This window comes from Canis lupus, chromosome 1, assembly GCF_048164855.1.
Source record: "Canis lupus baileyi chromosome 1, mCanLup2.hap1, whole genome shotgun sequence".
NCBI lineage: Eukaryota > Metazoa > Chordata > Mammalia > Carnivora > Canidae > Canis > Canis lupus.
This window is the reverse complement of record NC_132838.1, coordinates 69,210,643-69,218,489: the sequence shown is the minus strand read 5'-3', so window position 1 is coordinate 69,218,489 and position 7,847 is coordinate 69,210,643. Positions and strand designations below refer to the sequence as shown.

At 53.3% G+C, this 7,847-nt stretch overlaps 1 long non-coding RNA gene across 1 annotated transcript; it reads right to left on the bottom strand.

The window, feature by feature from the left end:
- Positions 1-257: 257 nt before the first annotated feature.
- LOC140619065 (uncharacterized) lies at positions 258-4,178 on the bottom strand. The gene is made up of 2 exons (XR_012019014.1): positions 3,857-4,178; positions 258-1,521 (listed from the first exon to the last, which is right to left on the bottom strand). It is a non-coding gene; the product is annotated as an uncharacterized lncRNA (long non-coding RNA).
- Between the last annotated feature and the right edge of the window lie 3,669 nt (positions 4,179-7,847).

The following is a 7,847-nucleotide window of genomic DNA, read 5'->3' as shown; positions in this document are numbered from 1 at the left end:
GTCCCCGGGTTCCCGCTGTGGACATGCCTGGCCCGCGTCCACGAGGGACCTGTGCCTGGTTTAATGCTCGGCCGTCATTGTCTCGAAATGCTTACTACTTTTGGAACAAGAGGCCCTGCCTTTTTATTTTGTCCTTGACCCCACAGCCACGTCGCTAGCCCTGCCCACGGACACTGTATCTCATTCATCTTTATTTTCCTGCAGATTTTTATCATCGTGCCTGATGCACAAATGAGTGAGTGAATGAACAAGAGAGAGAGAGAGAGCAAAATGATTTAGTTATTGTTGCTTTGGGAATTGCTCGTAGGAGTGTGGTTTAGTTTAGTCAGTGGATTCCCAAAACGAATGTTCTTCAGATGTCGTGGGGGCGGGTGTTTGAGGGGCTGGGTGGAAGTGCTGGTAGTGAATAACCTTTGAAAGAGCACGGGTTCTCTGGCTCCACGTCACTTTGCCTGAATCAAAATTTTCTGAGATGACGGATCAGGAATCTGTGACTTAAGAAGCCTCTTAAAAAAAATAAAAAATAATAAATAATAAATAATAAATAAAAAAAAATAAGAAGCCTCTTAGGCACTCTCGTCCCTGTGCGTGGAGTATGGTCCCTCCCATAGATAGAGCTCGGAAGTTCTGTAGGTCTCTTCTGCCGTGACCATGGGTTTCTGGTTTGTCTACGTTGACAAAATAAAAAAGGGCCTGATTCAAGTGACATCAAGTGCAATTTAGGAGACAACCGAGCATGGCCAGGCGACGAATGGGTACAACACGCCCAGGTCCCCAGTGATACTTCTGTGGTACCGACAAGGCTGCCGTTTGCCTGACTGTATGTGCCTCCGTTGGAAGGGATCACATTCTTTGTGCAGCTTATGCTCACCAACTCCCAAAGCATGAGGTGAGGGTTGGCCTTACGGTCCACGCTAGAGCGTAAACTACCTGCGGCCTGCTGCAGTCACTGCCCTCTCCTTAGACTTGGCACCGTGAGATCTACTTCCCAGTGGAGGTAACCACAGGGCCGTGGAGTATGGAAAGGCCCGATGATGGGCCTGTTGCCCTCACATGTGGTTTGGATGTGAGCTTTGCCTGAACTACTGCAGATTGAGGAGGCCTAGGAGTGGAGTAGACCGCGTCCGAGGGTAGCTGTGCATTTAGGAAGCGGTGATTCGGTGCAGGCACATCTCTTTCCAAGTCATGGGTCAGAATGGTGGACATTATACGCATCCCTTAACAAAAGATGATGCTTCTAAGATGCAAGTCTCTCAGTAGCGGAAGAACCTTGTAACTCTAGACATGGCGGGGAGCACAGAACTCACGTTCCCGAGTGAGAGCGTGTAGTCTACGACGAACACTGCAGAGTGTCACCAGGGGAGGTGGAGCCATCCTGAAGTACGTCTCACCCACAAGGAAAGTTGTGTCCTTCAAGTGTAGGGTGTAGGGGGTCCTCAGAGCCCAGGAGCAGGCTACTGATGGCTCAACACTGAACAACCCCTGGCTGTCCTCGGCTCCGAAGAGTTTTCAGATTGAGGCCTAGGAGTTAACCAAGCAAGAGGAAATTGCCTATAATGGGTGGAGCCACAGACAGGACAATAACTCAGAGCAAGGGAGTAGGTAGGGACTAAAAAAAAAAAATACTTAGAAACAGAAGGTCATGGTTTACCCACTTGCTTGATTTCATTCATTACTCACTAACAGTGTTCAGAGCATCTTTCCTATGTTGGGCACTAGCACAGGTACTAGGCTACAGGAGTGAGAAGACAGGGTAATTCCTGAGGTCAGGACCCTGACTTTTGAGGGGAAAGAGACCCAATAAGTAAGCATGTCCGAGTTATGAGTGCCGTGAAGAGGATGCAAAGAGTATTTTGTGAAAGATCCTAGAGCTCGCAGTGGGAGGTCAGGGATGGGGGGAGTTCTACTCTTCTTCCTTCTACACCAGATATAATTATTATATCATGTTAACTTGTTGTAGGTGCAGGTCCCTTATCTTACCAGCTCTACCAATTTCACATGCTTGGCCCAGCCATTGAGTAGGCTCAGCTCTATAGGATGATTTATGGGGCCTTGGACTGGGTTTAGTGCTACTACGTCAGCACTATAATAGCAGGTAGGCCCTTTCCAATTATTTGATATGTATTAATTGAGTGTTAAAGAATACAAGGCTTTGGGGCATTTGGCTGGCTCAGTAGGTAAAGCATGTGAGTCTTTTTTTTTAGATTTTATTTATTTATTCATGAGAGACACAGAGAGGGAGGCAGAGACACAGGCAGAGGGAGAAGCAGGTTCCCTACAGGGAGCCTGATGCGGGTAGGACTCGATCCCACGACCCCAGGGCCACAACCTGAGCCAAAGGGGAATGCTCAACCACTGAGCCACCCAGGCGCCCCAGCATGTGACTCTTGATCTCGGGGTCATGAGGTAAAGCTTCACATTGGGCTTGGAGCTTACTTAAATTTAAAAAAATAGGGCAGCCCAGGTGGCTCAGTGATTTAGCGCCACCTTCAGCCCAGGGAGTGATCCTGGAAGCCCAGGATCGAGTCCCACCTTGGGCTCCCTGCATGGAGCGTGCTTCTCCCTCTGCCTGTGTCTCTGCCCCCCTCTCTCTCTGGGTCTCTCATGAATGGATGAATGAAATGTTTAAACAAAAAAAAAAAAAAGAAAGAAACATAGAAATTGAGAAAAAAAAACACTAGGAGAAAATGTTAAAAAAAATAATTAAAATAAATAAAAAATAAATGAAAAAAATGTAAAGTTTCACTAACGTTTTTTGTTGTTTCTATTATAAATGTTTGGCTGACTTGACAATAAAAACAAAATTCCAACAGGTAATGTTTTCTTTTGCTAATATTCAGGTTGATTTGTGCAGATTTCCCTATTGTTTTGTGTCTACCAAAATAAAGAAATTGAGACTGGCTGATGATTGATTAAACAACCTAAGAGGTGACATTTTTGCCATTAAATAAAGTGAGTGAATATGTGGAATAAATCAATAAGTGAGTTTTATCACATAGATTTTTCTTAGACATTTAATACATTGTAGATTTTAACAAGTTAGACCATGTGGGTATTGGTGTTTTAAATATCTAGGCTTATAGAAAACTCGGGCATTATTAAAATGACCAAATACAGAGTTAATATGCTATCTGCACAAGGACAGATATTCTTATACTTTTTGAATTCTGAGTTAGATAATATCAAATTTCAATTTTTGTTGGACCAATATTTGTAACTGATAACTTTTAGAACATCTATTAATTAGAGAATGCAATAGAGAAATCACAAGCAAAAAAAAAAAATCACGAGCAGGTGTATTTTTAAATATCAAGTAAATACATTTCTAGATTCACCAGCCAGGTTTATAAAGTGAAACACCAGAATTTAAAGCATGTATTTTTCAGCATTCTGGATTGCCTGACCCCATCACTGTCATCATCTATGTGAGGAAAACGGAGACTTAGAGAAGGGAAGTAATTTGCTTTAGGATCCGGGATTTTCACTTTGAAGTATCTAGAGAAACTGGCTTCAACCATTTATCGGCAGGAAGGCCGTGTTGCACAGTGGTTATACGGGGCTGGACAGCGATTCGGGTTGGGTTTCTTTGCTTGTTTTGTTTTGTTGGTTTTCCATACACACCAGCTCTGTCCACTTGGGTAAGTCACTACATTTCTCTAAAGGATTTAGTTCTTCATCAGTGCAGTCTGGAGAACGGTCCCGCCCTTCCCCCTGAAAGCACTGTCCCGGGGACTGAGCCACCCCATAACCACAGGCATTTGGTAGAACATACACATACAGAAAGAAATCAGGGGAAATCATTATTATTTAAAACAGAAATCCTTCAAAACAACCAAAAAAAAAAAAATAAACTCACCCGAAAACCCCAGAAATCCTTCTATCAAACAGATCTTTCAAGAAGATGACATTTTTTAAACAATATAAAATGTAGTAGTTCCTAGTTATTTCAGATGAAGGAAATCAACCCCTTTGTTAATTTTTTTCTTGAAAGTTGAGGTTTAAATATCAGTTCTACGACAGCGTTGTTAGCACTTGTACCAAGGTAAGTGACTGGTTTTGTGTCCATATAGGAACACGGTCCTCACCCCGAAAATTTGATAGCAGTTACCCTCCCCACATGACAGGTGCTGAAGCTTCAGCACAGAGAGGTCAGATGCAAGGTTCCAGGTCCCTCAGCGGGTAGGGGAGGGAGGGTGGGGTGGGTGAGGGTGAGTGGGGGAGGGAGGGTGGGGTGGGTAGGGGTGGGGGACGGTGAGTGGGTGAGGGTGGGCGAGTGAAGGTGGGGGAGGGAGGGTGGGGTGGGTGAGGGTGAGTGTGTGAGGGTGGGCGAGTGAAGGTGGGGGAGGGAGGGTGGGGGTGGGTGAGGGAGGGTGGGTGAGGGAGGGTGGGTGGCGGTGGGTTTGGACCTACTGAACACCCACGGGAGGAAGAGGGGTGCTGGTGAAGAGCGGATCCCCGGTTGCCGTACAGGCCCGGGAATTGCCCTAACGGCCTGGGTGCGAGCCACCCCACGCGGCTGCCGAGGCCCGGGTTACGGGGCGCTCACACCCCTGAGGACGGCTGCCCCGGGGCGCCGGGGGGCTCAGCGGGTCCCCGGGGGACTCGGGGTCTGGGCTCAGCTTGTGAGGTCAGGGCTGTGGGATCGAGGACCCCCCCCCCCGCCCCCCGGGCTCTGTGGGCAGCACACCGGCGGCTTGACCTCCTCCCTCCTCGTCCCCTCTCCTCCCCCTCCTCCCCCCTCCTCCTCCTGCTCCCCCTCCTCCTCCTCCTCTCTCTCTAATAAATACGTCTAAATAATAATAATTAAAAAAAAAAAAAAGGGGGCCACGATTCGAGTGCTCCGGAGAATCAAAGTGTCCTAGGACCTCAGCGCGCTCCTTCCTCCGCAGCAGCCCCCGCTCTGGGACGGGCCGCAGGACCGGGTGGGGGGGCCGGGGCGGGGCGGGGGGCGCCGCGGTCCCCTCCCCCGCCCCCCCCCCCCGGCCGCCGTGGCATCCGGCGTGTGCCGGGCCCCCACGGACGGGACCAGGAGGCGGGACGCGGGCCCGCGGGTGCCGCGGCAGGTCCCGGAAGGTGGGGGCGACCCCGGGCACAGGCGTCCCCGCCCCCGCGCCCCGCGCCCCGCGAAGCCGCGTCTCCGCGCCGCCGGCCTGGGCGCAGGTGCCCCCCGGGACGCTAGGTGGCGCCCGAGAGCCGGGCGGCCGCGCGGTGGGGGGCGGTCCCGAGGCTTCAGGTCCCGGAGCCGGCGTGAGGACCTCGCGGCCCCACGTCCCGGGGGGGCGGGGGGGGGCAGGGGCTTCTCCTCCTCTTAGTCCTGTCTCGGGGCAGCAGGACGCGCGTGTGCAGCTGTGGGCCGCCTGCTCCCGGGACCCAGGGCCGATGGGGACGCGCCCCGGACCCGCCCTCGGGTGGGAAAGTGCTCAGGGGCGGGGGGGGGGGGTGGCGAGCGCTCCGAGGAGCCCCCCTCGCCTCCCGCCCCGGGGCCGCCCGCCGAGGCCCGGCTCTGCTGCAGGATCCTGGTCCCGTCCTGCCCCGACGCGCTCGGCATCCGCATCTCCGGCGCCTCCGCGTCGCGGTCCGTGTGGCCGCGGGTCTGCGGGGTCCGGGGGGGGGGGTGACCCCAGGCCGAGGATGCGGGGGGAGAGGGGGGCGAGCCCGAGCCTGGCACCTGCGGACGGACGGCGAGACGGGCCACGCTGGCCTGGGGTGCGGAGCGTGCGCCGTCCTGGGGGGCCGAGGGGGCTGGTTCACCGGCTGACTCTGGGGGGTTTCAGAGCATCCCCTGGGGGTGGGGGGGCTGGGGGGCTCAGAGCCTCCCCCGGGGGTGGGGCTGGGGGCTGGGGGCGACTGGTTCACCGGCTGACTCTGGGGGGGCTCAGAGCCTCCCCCGGGGGTTGGGGTGGGGGTGGGGGGGCTGGTTCACAGACTGACTCTGGGGGGGCTCAGAGCCTCCCCGGGGGTGGGGGTGGGGGGCTCCCCTCGAGCCCCAGGCGGCTCCGCGCAGCGCCGAATCTGCGGGGGCTCCTCTCCCTCTCCCTCTCCCTCGCCCCCGCCCCCCTCGCCCCACTCTGTCTTCTTATCTTTCTCGTATAAATAAGCAGAATCTTTAAAAAGAGAAGACGAGGAGTAGCCCTGGGGGGGGCTGTACCCCGGGCCCAGGACGCAGGAGCCAGGCCGGCGCTGCGGGGGGCCCAGGTGCTCCGCAGCAGGTGTACAGGTGTCGGCGCCCGAGGACTTCCTGCCGCTCGCCTGCCTCCGGGCCCTTCTCCCGCCTTCTCTCCTCTCCGGTAGTTCTGTGGGGTGTCCAGCCATCATCCCGCCCCGCAGGTGGAAGGCGGAGGCTCGCCGAGGCCGAGTGTCCCCGTCCTGCGGGCCCAGCTGGAGGAAGCGGCTCTCCGACCTAGTGTCCAGCTTGGAAGGCCTGTAGGGTGGCTGCGGAGATGAGTGTGACACTTGAGCCTCAGACGTCATGGCGCCTGGTGGATGGATGGGGACACACGTGGATGTTGTAGAGTTGACCTCTTGGAGAGGGAGTGAGCGAGCGTGGCCGCGAGGGGAGCGGGAAGGACAAGCGGCCTCTGCTCTGGCCGCCGAGCTCAGTTTGGGGCGAGATCCCCTCACCCTGAGATCATGAGCTGAGGCAAAATCCAGAGTTGGACGCTTCACCGACGGAGCCCCCCAGGCGCCCCGGTAACTGGAACACTTCTTGGGTGACTCTTTCAGGGTTGCCCTCGGTCTTTCTCAGTTGTACTCCAGCGTCCTCACGTCCACCCGGGGGGCCCCCTCTCTCCCAGAGAACCTTGGGCACCATAGATCGCTTTAGATAAAACCAAAACTTCGTCCCCAGTTATTGTGACCCCAACAGGTAACCTGATGCTCGAACCAGGTTCCAACGTTGCTAGCCAAAGTAGACCTTCTGACGTATGGAGGCCGTTGTCTTGGGCGTAATTGCAGTCTGGCTCCTCCGACTCCCCAGGTGTGTGCCACTCATCACATGGAGACGACTCACCTGATGTTCACTGCCCTCGTCTTGAGAGGATAAGACAGATACCAAACCACTCGAGAAGGAAAATCTGTCTCGTTGGGGCTCCCAGACCGTTGCCACCTGCCTGCCTGCCGGCCTGGGCCCTGAGAGTCCTCTATCAGTTCATCTCTTCCGTACCTTGGGTGAATAGGTAAAAGATTATTATGAAATATATTATTTTGGCACAAGCTTAAGTGAGGCCTTGGAGAACAGGATGTGGTCTACCGTGCGCGAAGCGGCTTCAAGGCTAGCTCGGGGAAACACGGCACGTCCCTTCACTTGGGGCTTGATGGGTGTTAACATGTGTCCAAGCTCTCACCTTCTTCTAACGATTCTTTTTTTTTTTTTTTTGTAAGCTTCCCACCTGAAGAGAGCCACCAAATGTAGGGCATGTGATTTTAATCACAGCCCCAAATTATTTTAGGACAGTGTTGTTATAATTAATATTCAAAAGTTCTTAGAGATATTTAGATGAAAACTCAAAAGGAAAAATGATCATGGCTTAGAAAATTCAATGAGTAATTAATTGCAGACGACTGAGGCTCTTCCTCCTGCTTCAGGAATAGGACAAGCCATAAAAGCGGCTCACGCAGTCTTTCTGGCAGGCCTGAAAGAGCCGAAGGAAATTTCTGATGTGATTTCGCACGCTTAGTTTTCTACCCTTGTTAATTATTGTGAAACGGAATCTGTTTAATATCAAACAGTACTTCTAACCTCATTTGTAATTCTAAATAGTCTAATAACATCCTTTGTCAACAGTATCAACTCACCACAAATTTCAAGTAGGTCCTGCTCCATCGTTCCTCCCTCCTCGGTTCTGTGT